Source organism: Vipera berus, assembly GCF_964194415.1.
Source record: "Vipera berus genome assembly, chromosome: 4".
NCBI classification, from domain to species: domain Eukaryota; kingdom Metazoa; phylum Chordata; class Lepidosauria; order Squamata; family Viperidae; genus Vipera; species Vipera berus.
In genome coordinates this window covers 28,452,652-28,470,403 of record NC_138206.1, presented here as the reverse complement: position 1 = coordinate 28,470,403, position 17,752 = coordinate 28,452,652, and positions in this window count along the sequence as shown.

Genomic DNA, 17,752 nt, shown 5'->3' with positions numbered 1-17,752 from the left:
TGCAACTCTATTCCACTATATCCCATGCACCATGATAAAGTGTTTTGCTGTGTGTATGTGTGTGAGAAAGAGAGAGAGAGAGAGAGAGAGAGAGAGAGAGAGAGAGAGAGAGAGAGAGAGAGAGAGAGAGAGAGAGAGAGAGAGAGAGAGAGAGAGAGAGAGAGAGAGAGAGAGAGAGAGAGAGAGAGAGAGAGAGAGAGAGAGAGAGAGAGAGAGAATCTACACTGCTTAAATGTCCTTTTCTGGCAAAGGATGCTAAAAGACAAAAGGAAACAGCCATATTGTGTGAGGTTCCTTTGAAAATGATTGCTACTAAATGTTAAAATGAAAGAATTTCATAGTCAATGTTTCAAGAGCTTGGGGGAACCACTTTCATTCATGGTTCCCTAGCCCCACCACCTCAGTTCCTTGTGCATATTACTAGAACCAAAACTGGCATTGTGGCTCCTGGGAGTATAAAGAGATAATGGATTAAGGCAAATAAAATAAAATGTTATTCTAGTTTGGATTATATTCTTCTGAAACAGCAGTACCATTTCCCTTCCATTCACCATTCTCTTCTACATCATTCATATACATTTTAGAAACTGTAGCTTGGTCATTAAAGGCACATTGTAAAGGCATAGTTTTGATGCTGTGAGAATTCTGTTTACCCAAATTGGTTCTTGAAATCAAAGAGAAAGCTATAGCAGTACCAACCTCCCCCCACCTCTCTTGAGGCAAGAGCCAAAGGGCCAGCAATACTGTAAATAGTTAAAGTAGCTCAGAACATTACAGTCTTGGAACCCTCCAATCGCAGCTCTCTGCTGTTTGTCAATGAGAAGCCCTGTATAGTAGATTTTGGCTGAGAAAGAGGCATCAGTGAAAGGAAAGAGGAAGCTTTAGAGTCTGCAGTTTGCCAATGTGTGCTATTCTCAATGGGTCTGCGCCAGAGGTGAGGAAAGCTCACACTAAACCACTGAATCTTACTGTTCACATTGGCTATAAATCCAAGCAACTGTAGGATTGTGTGGGAGCATTTGCTGAGGAAAGGAAATATTCACTTGAATACACACACACACACACACACACACACACACACACACACACAAACACAAACACACAAACACACAAACCACTGAAAGATGCTGCTTCTTTCCAGACAGCACAGAGAATACCTAATTTTTACTGGAGAGAAAATATATGTTCCTTATAAAAGAGAGTAAATGTGCATAATACATCAAGGTGGATGAGAGGAAGTGCAATAGCTACGCAGCAAGGAAATAGATAAACATTTTTATGTATAGTGATGGTGGAGATGAGTCCATCTATATACCATCAAGAGCACACATGAAGCCAGGGTCCGCTGCTGGCATAAATCATGCAATCATAATATGTAGCTTGTAGCATACGAGCTACAATGAAAAGACTGACAGTGAAGGAAAGCTATGTGTTCAGTGTATAATGGTATATTGAAAAGAGGATACTGTACCATTCATCAGAAACATCAGGCAGTTGGGTTGAAAAAAGAAAAAGGAAGAGAGGTAGAAGGATGCTGTTATGGCAACCCCCAACCCAACTAAATCCAAGGTAAGTATTCTAACTATTTAGCATAATAGTGTTATAATACTAATGCTGGGAGGAGGAAATTAAGGTACTTTATAAAGAAATAATGTCTATGGAAGAGAGAAAAGAAACAGATAATGAATGTGAGATGAACCAAAGGCAGATTCTGAATTTGGTAGAAACATCTGGCCATAGCAAAAGAATGTATATCTAGAATTCTCTCTCTGTGTGTGTGTGTTTGTGTGTGTGTGTGTGTGTGTGTGTGTGTGTGTGTTGAAATGATTATTAGTATAAATATAGTGCAAATTGCATTAAGATCCCAGCCTGAGGTGGGGTGAGGGACAGAAAAATGAGACAAGAGTTTCTTTGTGAGTTTACAGACAATATATTATTCACATTAACCCAGCTTTCTTATGGGAGACATTTGCAAAACTGTAACCTTTAATCATTTGGATCTTAACTCTACTGTCTCCATCTGTGAAGTATAGAAACATGGAACTGGGTACACCATTTCACACTTGCCATTAATCAATAGCTGGAGTGCTTCCATCTCCTGGTTATTCCACTACCATATTTTTATCTACAAGGTTCCTTTTGATTGTAAAGAGTCCAGATGGTTTGTAACTTAGCCTTATCAGGATTCCAGAGTCCTTGTTTTTCCATGCAAATGATGCACTGGAAGGTGATAGTTAAGCATCAGTCCTGGGATATCGCAGGCAGCTAAGTGACTTGGGAGGTCTTTTGAGAAGGCAGAGAGCTGTCCATCTCTATCAGACCCTTGCCCCTTTCAAATCCCCCCTCCCTCTTTCCTCGATGCTTTCAAAGTACATACAGAAGCAAGTCCAGCACATGAGGTGCCCTCTAATTGAAATAGCCATTAGCAAACAACCTTTTTCTGAACTCCCATTTCCAAAAGATTGAAGAATCAAGCAGATCAGACAAGATTCCATACTACAACCCACCTTGTCCTCTGACCTCTCTATCAACCACACATCAAGGCAAGAGGCAGAAATTTGCTACTTACCTTGCAAGGAAAAGAGAGACAAGAAGAATCCCAGCACCCAAATACTGTGCAGCCAGTAGGTCCTCATCTTTCTGTCTTCACTGATCAGCCTCCTCTTCTTTATCTTGCACTCTCTCCTTTATTTTTCTTTTAAAGACGTGACGATCCTGCTTCTGTCCCTTCAGTCTTCTCCGTCCCTGTTCTGCACACTTTGACAATCCAGTGCAAAAGAAGCTGACCTAGGATGGCCAGATTTCTGAATAACCTCACACTTTTGCCTTCAGATAATTGGGGGGAAGGGAGGGGATAGCTAGGATGCTCCTCTCAGCCTGAGAAAATTTCCTTTGCTCTCTCTCTCCTCCCCCTCGCTTTCTCTCTCCTGCAGCTCCAACTAAATGCGACTGTACTTAAACAAGCAATGCCTTATAGAACAGCACTCAGAGCAGAACAGATCCCACCTCTGCCATCTAGTGTTGCAAAACAGAGCCATCATCTCCTTTAGCTTACCATAGAGGGAGAAAGAAGCATTAAACCAGCTTTCCTGCTTTGAACCCTCCTCAAGTTTCAAGATTCTAGGTATTGTTCAACAACTCTTTGTTGTGTACATGTATACATGCATACATGCATACATACTATAAGGTAAAGGTAAAGGTTCCCCTGCACATGTGTGCTAGTCGTTTCCAACTCTAGGGGCCGGTGCTCATCTCTGTTTCAAAGCCGAAGAGCCAGCGCTTGTCCAAGGACGTCTCCATGGTCATGTGGCCGGCATGACTAGACGCCAAAGGCACACGGAATGCTGTTAACATGCATACATGCATGCATATAATACACACACACACACACATATATATATACTGTGCATATGTATATGTATATGTATATACACATACACATACACATGAAATGAATTCATTTTGCATTTCACATTTGTAAAATTTACCCTTACCTTTATTAGCAGCTATACCTTCCCACTTTCAACCACGCACCATTTATACATGTAAAACAAGTTAAGCACATAGATTTCAGTATATTTCTATGAGAAAAATGTCCTTTTAAAAATAATTTTTAGAATGAAACTAAGAGAATTTAAAAAAATCATACCTTCCTGAGCAAATTTCTTGAAATTATTGGCTGTTTTATAACTTCCAACATACGGTTTGCAATTTCTTCTGTGAAATCCTACAAAAAGTCATGCATATTTGTTCTAATGGAATAACAGAATTGGAAGGGACCTCAGAGATCTTCTAGTCCAACCCCTCCCAAGAGTTTGATCCCCTAGAATAGGTTTGCATGGAGTTGTCCCCCCATTTTCCATTTCCACTTCATTTGTCGCCTGTTTATAGTGCCCAGATTCTTTGATGGGGAAAATAGAAGGAGATTCATTGACTAAATAAGGCAAGGTAACAGAGACATACGTATGTGAAAGAAAGAGACTTCAAAAATGGGAGAAGAAAGTAATACATGTAAAAGATTTTTTTTCTCTTTCTCAAACAGAAAACAATGCACAATATAATATGCAATGGGTCTAAATATGACAGACTGAATAATAATCTGTTGGTCTTTCCAGATAACAGGCTGGATTCAAAGTCTGTCAAAGTTGTGCCACTAAAATCAGTGAGATCTGTTAGATTCAGTCCTGTTGATTTCAAGGGGACAAATCTATTTTAAGGTTTAGCCTAAACACGGTCTGCTTCCAACCCCAACTTTAGAAAGCAAGCAGCAGACTATTAAGTTGCTCAGCAGTGCTGAAGCATTTAATGGAACCTCTACAACAAGAGGCAATCCACATCCAAAAAAAACACTATGGCTTCTGTGTAGAAAATGACCAACAGGCAGCTTTAGTGATTGGTTTGGTAGCTTCTTTGAGACCTTTGTCTGGTATGGGTGTAGGTAAAAAAAGATGGAGGAGCAGATGCCCTTTGATAAGGGGATAAGGGAGGTGGGTCACCTCCTCTGGAATTCTAATGGCTTTATGACTTCATCCCTGCAGGCTAACGTGTCAGTTACTGTCAGTTATCAGTTATCAGAGTGAAGATGCCTTCCTAGAGGTAAGTTGCTCTTCAGTAGGGCTCCTGGACTCTGGGGAAGCTTCCTTCCTTTTGTAGCCAACACTTAAAGTGGTAAGTGAGGGTAAGAGTTTGGGTAAGATTTTGGGTAGAGATGAGGACAAGGGCAGGTAGAAACAAATGGGGGGGATTTTAATGTTTTCATGCAGGTTACCAGAGGTAAGTGAGAAGAAGAGAGAGGGAGGATGAGGGAAATGGAGATAAGTTGGGTAAAGGTAGGAGGGCAAGAGGAAGGAGAAGTGGACAAAAAAGTTGGAGGGGCACAGGGAGAAGAAGGCAGGGGTAAGGGTGGAGGAAAAGGACTGAGGGAGGACCAGTGCACGGGGAATATAATGGAATGGAATGGAATGGAACGGAATGGAATGGAACAGACAGTGCTTTTTTTGTAAAAGAAAAAGGTGCCGGAACTCACACATGTCATACAACCTGCCTTGCCTACCCTACAATGTTCCATCCAAAAAAGGTGCCGGAACTCCATTCTGAGCGTTCTATGAGAAAAAAAAGCCCTGGGAACAGAACAGAATAGAATAATTCTAGAGATTCTAGACCAGGGGTGTCAAACTGCTGGCCTGCAGACCGGATGTGTCACGTGGAAGCAGCGCCCACCCCATTGCTGGCAATGGCAAAACCATCCCGATATGTCGTGTGACATCATGTGACATTGCGAGTTTGACATGTCTGCTCTAGACTGATTCCCCTTTTGATTCCTCCTACAGTACTATTGTCTAAGATTAAAGACATTTTGTTTACTTATTTCTTATATTTATAATTGATTTTTATTTTTCTCTAGGAGCTGAATAGTGTATGTAGAACTCCCTAAAATGTTCCCCTCAACAACAAGAACAAAAAAAAAAAAGAAGAGATAGATAGAGAGATAGGTTGGGCTAAAAGAGAGTGACTGGACCAGTGAGCTTGAGCTGGACAGCAAACTAGAACCTGGATCTCCTCAATCCTAGTCCAATACTTTAATTACCATCTCTAATTCCAAAATAACAAACCGTGTGCTCGACATATTAAAAAAGGCAACATCTAAATATTCTTAAATGTTTGCCTTTTTAAAAAGCCTATTCATAAATTTTCATAAAGAAGAAATCTATCCTAGTTTCGGTGAGGTAGAATCTACAGCTAGAGTGTGTGTGGGGCTGAAATTAGCTTGTAATCCCTGCAGAGGATGAAGGGAGATAAGATGATGACTTGCCCTCCCTTTAAGTACCTGAAGCTCTGAACTGGTTGTTGTCAAGAGCACTGCTACTCTGGCAAGATATTTGTGCATAGATGAGGAGCAATAAGGAAACTTCTCTGACCAGCTCGCGGTGTTGTTCTGGTTCCTTAAACCTGACATTCAATGACAATTTGTACTACCTTAGAAAAAAAACACAAGTGGAGTGTAGCAAGTAGGTAACTTGGCTGTGAGTCACTGCCTGGCCATGGCGTATTCAGAACCGGGCCATGTGACAGGTGGCCAGTGCACACGTGCAGCTCCACTTGCACGAGTGGTACCCCAAAAGTTCTCTTCTCTCTTGTGTGAGAGAAGCTGTGCATGCACGTGTGCAGCTCAGTTCCCCTCTCCACCCCCAGCCAGGCTAAGCTGCTTGCTCCTAATGCGCCTAAAGTGGAGTGGTGAGAGCAGAGGCTGAGTGGGATGATTGGGGACTGCTGTTGTAAGCTAAAGAAATAGCTTAACTGAACTCAGAAAGCACCCACCAAGTAGTGAAGGTCTGAAATTGCAAGTTATTTCAGTTGTCACCTGCTCTGTCACATTCCAGGCCAGCTGCAATTTTCAATTGTTTCAATGTTCATTATAAAAAACAGTACAATAATTCAACCTGAAGTTATGAAAATTTCTAGTCTCTTGATTGACCTATTGTTTTTTTTCCTGTTTAGTTTGTTTCAATGATTCTTAAAATATGGTCCCCCAAACTGGACACCACATTTAAAGAGAGATCCAGTCAGTGTAGAATTGAATAGAACTGTTACTCTCATGATTTCCATGCAGTGCTAATAACTAAATTGGCATTTATCCCAACCTTGCTCCCTGTTTTTTAAATGGGGCATAACATATGATATTGTGGATTCTATGTGCAAGTATTTTTTCATCAGAGTCTGGATAATATTGCAGTCCAAAAGGAGAGAAAATAAATATGGCATATCATCAAATTGAAAAGCTATGCTGTATAGGAATCAGAACTGTAGTAAAGGTTTTTGCACTTATTGAACTGCAGCTGTAGGCCAATGACTAATCTCCTTAATAGCTATCTGACAGCTAATCGTGTTGCTATTGCCTCATGCTATTAGAACCAATAGTTTTTTTGATTGATAGATGGACAAAAAGTGCTGGAAGCTGTACATAAGGGCTTGTATTGCTGTTTGCAATACAGAGTTCTTCCTGTGGTCCCTTTTTTTTCTATGACATCATTTTTTAAAAGTAGTCTTCTGAGGGAAGGGAAAAAGGCTGAACCCCACAGCACTTCACAAATAAGGAACAGCATAGTTGATTTCTTTTTTTCTGCTGCCACATACTAGAATTGCCTCCTGAAGGAGGAGCAGAACCGCAGAAGTACAGTGTACCCAGTTCTCACAATGAAGTTCAGAAAAATGCTATGGTTAATTATATCAAAGGGTGCTGAGATGTTTAAAAGGACCAAAAATAATTTGGAATTTTGCTGGTCATTGCTGCATAACTGGTCATAGTAGCCAGGCAGGAGATCTATCTGTTCTCCTTCACCTAAAAGGAAATTAGCCCCTCTACTATGACTCACAGATCAATGCAATAATGGAGAAGAAACAAGCAAATCTTACCATTTCATACCTATGCTTAGACTCACCTTTTCCCCCTTCCTTCACTGATATTCAAGGCATGTCATCTCCAACTGTATATCCTAGAGGTCTTTGGTTAATAAAAAAAAAACAACAAAGAGAAAAAGCCTACTTGGGAGCAATCTCATCAAATATTCTAGTTGCCAACAACCAACCAGAAACTCAATAATGTGCCTAAAGGAAGTTCAAAAAGAAGGGTATGAGACCAGAGCAACTAATGTGCCTCTGATATTGAAGATAAAGTAGACAATGTGATATTAGTCATTGAAATTTCTTTTTAACCTTCCATAATTATTCAGTAATTTCAAGGTCTCCAAGATCCTATAAAAAATTAAGTTGGGGTTTTTTTGGTACAGGGAGCATAGAATTTATATAGAATCCTAGTTATAATTTGGAGATAATTTGTATAGACTAAATTTTACTTGGAACTTGAGTCCTTCCATGTCATTCAGAAGCTTTATTAGTACACTACTCACCCTCAACTTTTAATCATTTGAAATAAATTAACTGGCAGTCATGGAAGTACAACAAGCGCATGATGGCTCAGTGGTTAAAGAAGCTGAGTTTGTCAACTAAAAAGCTGACAACAGGGGTTCAAAATCTGAGCAATGCACAACAACAGAGTGAGCTCCCATTACTTGCCCCAGCTTCTGCCCACCTAGCAGCTTGAAAGCATGCAAATGCAAGTAGATAAATAGGTAGCACTTCAGTAGGAAGGTAACAGCATTCTGTGTGTCTCAGTGTATAGTCATCCTGGCCATATGACCACAAAAATGTCTTCCGACAATGCTGGCTGCCTCAGCTAAGAAACAGAAATGAGCACTTGCTTCTTTTTAAGGTTAATGCATCACCTAAATTTGTTTAAAGTATTCCATTCATTCATAGACCTTGAATGTGTAAGTTTTCCAATCTAAAAAAAAGAACATTAATTAATTCAGCTGAAAAGAAAGGACCACCCAACATTCTTCTTCAGAAATCATGATGAGGATAGTGAGATAAGCTTCATCAGAACACAACTGATCCATATGGGCATAATACCCCTCCAGGGTGCTTTGAGCATTCATAGAATTTACTTTTTAATTAACCAACTAGATTTATTATCTAATTAGATGTCTGTTTTGAATATTTTTTTAGGAAAAGTTTTGGGGATCTCCAAATATACAATACCACTACTGTGGGTGGACAGTCTATATATCCTTATCAGTATCCTTGTTGACACATTCAAATGACTTCCCTTTATGTAATCAATACTCATTCATCTCTAGTAAATTCATTCATCTACATGTTAAACAATGATTTCATTCATGATGATTTTTGCCAATTTATCCGAATAGATATGCTATACACCTTTCACTTTCATGTTATTCTTCTGACTCCATTTAAAAAATACTTTACTATTAGCTACCTCTGATTGGTAGCTTCATTTTAATTATAATTGAATATTTAAGATTGACTCAATCAAATTAATCTTTTTCATCCCTAAATTATTCCCTAACTGACTTGGATCTTTGAATCAGAATTTAATTATTTTACTCCATATATTGTGGATATTAAGACTATTCAGTACAAATGTAATCTTTTTATGTAACATCATGTTTCATGTCTCCATACCTGATGAAGAACAACTGATCAATATTGGTTCTAAAATGTCATGATTTACAATATACAACTGCATCTCAAAATCTCTCCAGAACTGGTTTTGAAGGAGGCAGACCTGCATCATCTTTAATAGGGAAACATTTTTTTTTAATTTATTTTTTTCTAAAGTACTGCCTTCAACCCTTTTGATGTCCAATGATCTTACTGTCTAATTGCTTCTTTTTCATGTTTATTGCTGTCATTGTTTGTATTTGTTTTTGACATTCCTTTTTTACTTTTCTTATCATTGGCTTTTATATATTATTACATTTGGATATTGCAACCAATTTTTGAAAGCCTCATAGGTTAGTTAACTAGAATGTCACTGATCCTTAAATATCTAATCTCATTGTGCATTTTTTCTTGTAGAAGATGGAGCAAAACTGGGTCTTAAATTGAAATTCTATCTGTGGGTTTAGGTTTCAGTATGTTCACACACATATCTTAAATATTGCAATTTCTTTCAGGATTTTTCAGTCGTGGAATACCTTTCATTAGAATCTATGTCATAACCCTTTGAAATAACAACAAAGATTTATGTAGTTATCTAACCTCTGCATTCCTTTCATCTGCTGTTTAGTTGATTTTTAGTTCTGGAAAAGTTGTGGTTTTTTTGGGTGTTGATGTTGAAAATCAAATCTTAGGTTTAATGTTATTTTGGTCATGGCCTTCAAGTAACATAGTAGCAATTATATCAGTGCAAAAGTAACTATTCATCTTTTCTTGTTGTGGGGGATATTATTGGGTCAAGCAGTTTGCCTCCAAAGTTATAAGTTAATGCATAAATATTTTATATCAAATATTATCAGTACATTTATCTAGGGGGCAACATCCTAAATTGTATTCTCCCTTTCAAGAGCTTTGATCAGAAAAGCAATAAATTTTCCCCAGTTGTATGTCATAATTTGGTTGGGATTTTTATTCACAATTATTTTGTAACTTGGATTTTATTTGTTATCCCTAAAGTTTATGATTATTGTAGTCAAAGTGCCCTTTGGCATCCAAACCAATACTAGGCAAACTGTAATTTTCCTGAAGGAATTATATTTATCTTATTTGTATGCCAATCACTATCCTAATAGATTGATGAATTCTCACTTTTTGATTGTTCTCACTTTATCTCATCTAACCTTGAATGAAAGGTATTAGTGTAGCATACCAATAAGTATATTTACAGTAATGCCCCTCTTTTTGAAAATTTCCCCATATTCTGTATACCTTGTTGTTCCATATGCTACGGTAAGCTTAATCACAATGCCTACAACCACTATAGGGTTTTCTTCTAGCTTTAGCCTGGTACAGTGAATTCATTACCAATAGTTGTGAAAAGGGAACCTGATGGGGAATTACTTTAGCATATACTAAAATAATGATTTTTATGTAAATTATTTCTAACATATGCAGCTTAAATCTTATGGGATGTAGATAGTTGGATCAATATTTGGGAAAGCCTATAGATCCACTAATCAAAGAGGGGCAGCCATATAGTTTGTCATTTCAGGATATATTACATGAATTACTCAACACAGATTTTTTAGCTGTACTGCCCCTGTCTATGCATCAGTTCCAGGCTACAGAGAAGAGTTCATAGAGAACAAAATTCATACAGTACAGGATGTCAACAAGTACAGTGTGAAAGGTCTATTATTCTTTACTACTTTCACCTTCAGAATTGTGTGTATGTGTGTCTTCATGAAGAAATTTCTGTGACATTCACTATAAAATTCCAAAACTTGATGTACTGCAGTGTGTTTGTTGCATTGTGACAGTGTCTATCACAGACATAGACATAGGAATAACTACCAAAGAGTATATCCATTACCATTCATATACAGTAGTTCCATGTGTATGGGGAAGAAAGGTATTTAAAAGATAAAGGCAGAGGTTGCAGCAATACAAAGACCCACCCCTTTGTAGAGGTCAACAAGTGTCAACAATAAAAAGAAGTAGGACTTTGATCACACTACTGCAATTGCCATTGCTGTACCATTGCCCTCACTGCGATATTGCAGCAGTACTGATAGATGCTGCTGAGTAGTATATTTGTACGGAGTCACAATCAGAGTCAGTTCATTTAAAAAAGGAAACAATTTGTCAAGACTGCTAGTGAAGAAAAGGAAGAACTAAAACCAATAATTTGAATGGCTGCTTCTTCAAAGAGGTAAGCAAAATAAAAGAAAATTGGAGAAGAATGGAAAGAACACCTGCGTTTCCATAGGAAGGAATATTTTTTTCTACTACTGGCAGCAGTGTGCTCCTTTTTTAAAAAAAATAAATCCAATTCTTATTCAGTTGAAAGGAAAAAAAATGCTTTTAAAAATTATTCTATTGGCAAGAGAATTTTTGTGAAAGTCTCCTGTATGGGTTTCATGATCTTCTTTGTACTTATAAATTATAAGATGGCCAGGGGCAAATGCATTCTCGCCATTCTCATCAATTTTCTTCAGCAACTGTTCATTACCAAGGAAATACATAATGAGTAAGGCAGTGCAATGGATCAGTAGTTAAGATTCTGAACTTGTCAGCTGGAAAGCTGATAGCCCGGGTTCAAGACCCAAGCACAGCGTGATAAAGTGAGCTCCATTTTCTCTCCTGCCATCATAGCTGTTTGAAAGGATGCAAATGTGAGTAGATAAATAGGCACCACTTGAATGGAACAGGTTATTGCATTCCATATTTTCATGCTGGTCAGATGATGATGGAAATGTCTCTCAGACAACACAGAGAAAAAATGCAAATTTACTTAATATTCATAAAGAATAAAATAATCAATAATCACACTCTTCTGGATCATATAGCGCACTTCAGTGAATTAAAATACAGTGAAAAATTGCATATCAAAATGTTTATATTTAGAAAAAAAATGACATTGATAAAAATGAAATCTATTAAATTGTATTATGGTTTGTCAACAAGATATACACTGAATATGTCATTATAAAATGGCAGTCTGGAATTTTGTGCATTTTTTAAAATCTGAGATTGACAATTTACTATTTACTTAAATATATTTTTTGTGTAAGAACTCTTACTACTTTGCTATGAAATATATGCCACTAATCCTATGAAAATAATTGCAACTTTAAAATGTCAAAGAATTATTCACAAAAGGCAGATTCTAGCAGTGTGTTAAAATAGCACATTAGAAATGATGAGCTCTCAAATGAGAGTGACACATTTGCAGTCTGCAAACTGTGGTGTATCATTACATTTAATGAAATTTTAGCAGGTTTCTTACTGGATTCAAACATTTGTTAGAGAAAATGTTTAGAATTGATAAATTCAGAAGAAAAACCTCTTAGCCATAACAAAAACCTCATAAATAAGTACAACCATAGATTATACACATACAAATGTAATTGCTGAGTTTTTGTTATCCAGTCCAATTACTTACTATAATTAATTGGGACCTTTTAATAGAGAACAATAGCAATGGCACTTAGACTTATATAACCCTTCATAGTGCTTTATAGCATTGTCTAAGTGGCTTACGGAGTTAGCATATTTTCCCCCAACAATCTGGGTTCTCAGGAGGATGGAAGGTTTAGTCAACCTTGAGCCAGTCAGAATCAAATTCCTGGCAGTGGGCAGAGTCAGCCTGCAATACTGCAATCTAACCACTGTGCCGCTATGGCCCCTAACAAGTGTTTTTTCGATTGAGCTATACTACATTCCCCAGATTCAATCCCACATACTTGGCTTTAATCAGCTTATATACCAATATTAGCTCAAGAAGATGCAAGTAAAACAAGCAAGATGCAGGAAAGGCATGAGAAGGACCCAGAATTTTGCTGATGAGTTGCTTTCATGATTCAGAAAATTATTTTTATATGCTGGATTTTAATTGTAAACAACCTGGAGACATTCAGGAATTGAGGCATATTAAATAAATAAATCTTGGTACAGGTAGTCATTGATTTACAATTAATTCATTTAGTGACCATTTTAAATTACAACAGCACTGAAAAAAGTGACGTATGACCATTTTTTCACGTGATCAAAATTCAGATGCTTGGCAATTGGCTCATATTTATGATGGTTGCAGTGTTCTGGGTCATGTGAGCACCTTTTGCGACTTTCTGACAAAGGGAAACAGATTCAATTAACAACCATATTACTAGTTTAACAATTGCAGTGGATCACTAAACAACTGTGGCTAGAAAAGTCATAAAATGGGACAAAACTCAACCATTGTCTTGCTTACAACCCTTTTGGGCTCCAGTACAGGTTGAGGATTACTGTACTGGAAGAGCTACCATTTTGGAATGCTTGCTGCTCAGCGTTTCTGATGAAGCAACACTTCCTACTAAGTTACTCTTTGTCAGCACACCGCAATTGAAAATTGAAAAGAACAAAGTTAAAGCGAAGATAAAAGTTGAGGTTATACATCTGAATAGTGCCAGGTTAATGATATACAGTTTCCACTGACAGATGACTGGCAAGGAGGGGGCAGCATTGGCGTACCCTACCTTTTGGCATCCTAAGCAATGTGTACTCAATCTTTTGCCTAAAACCTGCCCTTATTCAAAGATTTTTGAAGAAGCAAGATGGTTATTTGTTTTAATTTACCAAGATGAAAAAAACAATACTTTTATGTAGATGTGGCTGTTTATATATGACTTAAATTTTTGATTTAAAATATCCATTTGAAGAGCAAATTCAATTAATTTTACTTCCTTTCCTATTCTTTCTGTATCCTCCTCTTCTAAGGGAGAATTGAATGTGATCAAATTCTTAATCAAGCTGACCTCATTTTTACTTTGAAAGTAATATGCAGATCATACTACTGCTATCCTTTCGAGTCTCCGTTTGTTCACTAGTATTATGTAGTTTTCGGTTTAAAAAATTCAGCAGTTGAAACTACAGTTCGTGCTCTGCTGTCTTGTACCTTTTATAAGGTACTCAAGAACCTTCCTTATAACTCCTTACCTGATAAAACACCCAAGAAATTGTTTCAAGGGTTCACTTATTATCCAATTGATAGGATTCCAGTATCCTTGAATATAGTTAAATTTCATTATATTGTCTATAAAATTAGGCAGACATTAATTATTCATTAATGAACCCACCACCAATTGTAAAATTTTATCTTGTTTTATTTCTACTTTATTTTTGTTCTAATGTGTCTTTGTTTACGATTATAGTCAGTGATAGTAATAAAAATATTAAAATTTAGCATACAAAATTATCTCTGTTCAGAAAAAAAAGTATGCAGATTTGGAGAAATTCAACACCTAAATAAAAATGAAAATAAACATTTTCTTTCAGATTAAAACATAACACAATTCCTAAATACAGTATACAAAACAAAATGGATTGGATCCAGCCTCATTTATACATCGAAATGTAAATTATCCATCTTTAATTGAGTATATGAATATTGCATAATATAATATAGCATACACAAAAATTTTAAGCTTGGAGGGTTTGTTTGTTTGTTTGTTTGTGGCAATTTTTTTTATTTCACATACTGGAAAGGAAAAGAATTGGGGAGAAGAAAAGGAAGAAGCAACATATGCATACAGGGCAAAAGTTGCTCTCCTTCAGGTCCAAAACCATTTCTTATAACTCTCAGTCCTTGAAAGAGCAACATGGCAGGGATTCTAGGAATGCTAGGTAAAGGTAAAGGTAAAGGTTCCCCCGCACATGCGTGCTAGTCATTTCCGACTCTAGGGGCCGGTGCTCATCTCCGTTTAAAAGCCGAAGGTCATGTGGCTGGCATGACTAGACGCCAAAGGTGCACGGAACGCTGTTACCTTCCCACCATAGTGGTCCCTATTTTTCTACTTGCATTTTTACGTGCTTTCGAACTGCTAGGTTGGCAGAAGCTGGGACGAGTAACAGGCGCTCACTCTGTTACGCGGCACTCGGGATTCGACCTGTCAAACCGCCGACCTTCTGATCGACAAGCTCAGCGTCCTAACCCACTGAGCCACCGCGTGGGGAATGCTACTTTACTGTTATCCAGAATTCTAGCAGGAATTAAAACCCTGCCCAAATTTTTCCCCTGTCCCTTCTAAATGACAATAGAGACAAGGTAGGACTTTTTTGTGCTTTGCATTTTCCCAGAGTTGAACAACTTTTTTCTCAAGGCCAGGGCTAAATTTCTTTATAATTTCAAGGATGGACTCATAGTGCAGTTTTGCCATTGCTTTGTTCATCTTCCCAGCCTGGTCTGGGATTTTCTGATACTCTCTATCCAAATGATAACCCGATTTAGACTATGATTAGTTTTCAAGTTTAGCCAGTCAGATACCTAAGTTACTTTTAAGAGAATTTCAAGATATTATTTCTCAGTAGAAGTCAAATGCAAAAAGAGCTGAGCAAAATTATGGAAATGATTTGAATATAAACTTTTTGGGATTAAGGTTAATAAAGGGAAATATTTTAAACTTTCCCTGAATGGTTTATGATACATATTTTTTTGTCCTTAAATTCAGATAAAATAAAAATTACCAATACTACAGTAATTGAAAAAATGCATTATTTATTCAATAGTGGATAGAAAAGCAAGTTTCCTCTTCTTTTCCCCATTCAAAATTTGTTAAGGGGAAAAATGGTTTGGTGTAGATAGGGCCACCACATATGAACTGCAAAAAATTGGATGACCACTAATTTATTTTTACAGCAATCAACAATTGTCTAGATTTTTGCAGTTTAGATCTGATAGTCCTAGCATAGTGCAGCTTTTATTTCACTATTCTAACTAGCAGCAATTCCAATGTTAACAGTCTAGGGCAGGGGTGTCAAACTGCTGGCCTGCGGGCCGGATGCATCACACCAAAACCTCTCCCACCCCATTGCCGGCAATGGGGGAAAAGTCACAATATGTTGTTACACGACACATGATGTTGCGAGTTTGACACCCGTGGTCTAGGGTCTCGGTTGGAAGGAAATTGCAATTGGTGAGAAGAAATTAAGATCAAAAGTTAAGCCATACATACAGAGATGAGAGTCTAGAAAGGAGAAGAGTTTGTAGTTGTGGGAAAGGAGGAAAAAGAACCAATAGTTACTTTGACAAGGCCAATAGTTTATAGAAAATATCCAGGAAACTAGCTAGATAGAAAGCAGCTTTAATGTCTGCTCTCTAATAGTTGCATTCAAACTAAGTTTTGTTGTTGTTAGCTGCGAAGTCGTGTCTGACCCATCGCGACCCTATGGACAATGTTCCTCCAGGCCTTCCTGTCTTCTACCATCTTCTGGAGTCCATTTAAGCTCACACCTACTGCTTCAGTGACTCCATCCAGCCACCTCATTCTCTGTCGTCCCCTTCTTCTCTTGCCCTCAATCTTTCCCAGCATTAGGCTCTTCTCCAGTGAGTCCTTCCTTCTCATTAGGTGGCCAAAGTATTTGAGTTTTAGCTTCAGGATCTGGCCTTCTAAAGAGCAGTCAGGGTTGATCTCCTCTAGGACTGACAGGTTTGATCGCCTTGCAGTCCAAGGGACTCGCAGGAGTCTTCTCCAGCACCATAGCTCAAAGGCCTCAATTCTTTGGCGCTCGGCCTTTCTTATGGTCCAACTTTCACTGCCATACATTGCAACTGGGAAGACCATAGCCTTGACTATACGCACTTTTGTTGACAGGGTGATGTCTCTGCTTTTTAGTGTGCTGTCTAGATTTGTCATGGCTTTCCTCCCGAGGAGCAAGCGTCTTTTAATTTCTTGGCTACAGTCCCCATCTGCAGTGATCTTGGAGCCCAGGAAAATAAAATCTGTCACTACCTCCATTTCTTCCCCATCTATTTGCCAGGAATTGAGAGGGCCGGATGCCATGATCTTCGTTTTCTTAATGTTTAGTTTCAACCCAACTTTTGCACTCTCCTTCTTCACCCGCAACAAGAGGCTCTTTAGTTCTTCTTCACTTTCTGCCATTAGAGTGGTATCATCTGCATATCTTAGGTTGTTGATATTTCTTCTGGCAATCTTAATTCCAATTTTTGATTCATCTAGCCCTGCCTTTCTCATGATGTGCTCTGTATATAAGTTAAATAGGCAGGGCGACAGTATACAGCCTTGCCGGACTCCTTTCCCAATTTTGAACCAATCAGTGGTTCCGTGTCCAGTTCTCACTGTTGCTTCTTGGCCTGCATATAGGTTTCTCAAGAGACAAATAAGATGGTCTGGTACGCCCATCTCTTTAAGGACTTGCCACAGTTTGTTATGATCCACACAATCAAAGGCTTTAGCATAATCAATGAAGCAGAAGTAGATGTTTTTCTGGAACTCTCTAGCTTTCTCCATGATCCAGCGTATGTTGGCAATTTGATCTCTGGTTCCTCTGCCTCTTCGAAATCCTGCCTGTACTTCTGGTAGTTCTTGATCCACATACTGCTGGAATCTAGCTTGTAGGATTTTAAGCATAACTTTACTAGCATGAGAAATGAGTGCAATGGTGCAATAGTTTGAACATTCTTTGGCACTGCCTTTCTTTGGAATTGAAATGTAAACTGATCTTTTCCAATCCTGTGACCACTGTTGAGTTTTCCAAATTTGCTGGCAAATTGAGTGTAGCACTTTTACTGCATCGTCTTTTAAGATTTTGAATAGCTCAGCTGGAATACTGTCACCTCCACTAGCTTTGTTGTTGCTCAGCTTTTCTAAGGCCCACTTCACTTCACATTCTAGGATGTCTGGCTCGAGGTCAGTGACCACCTCATTGTGATTATCAGGGATGTTAAGCTCAT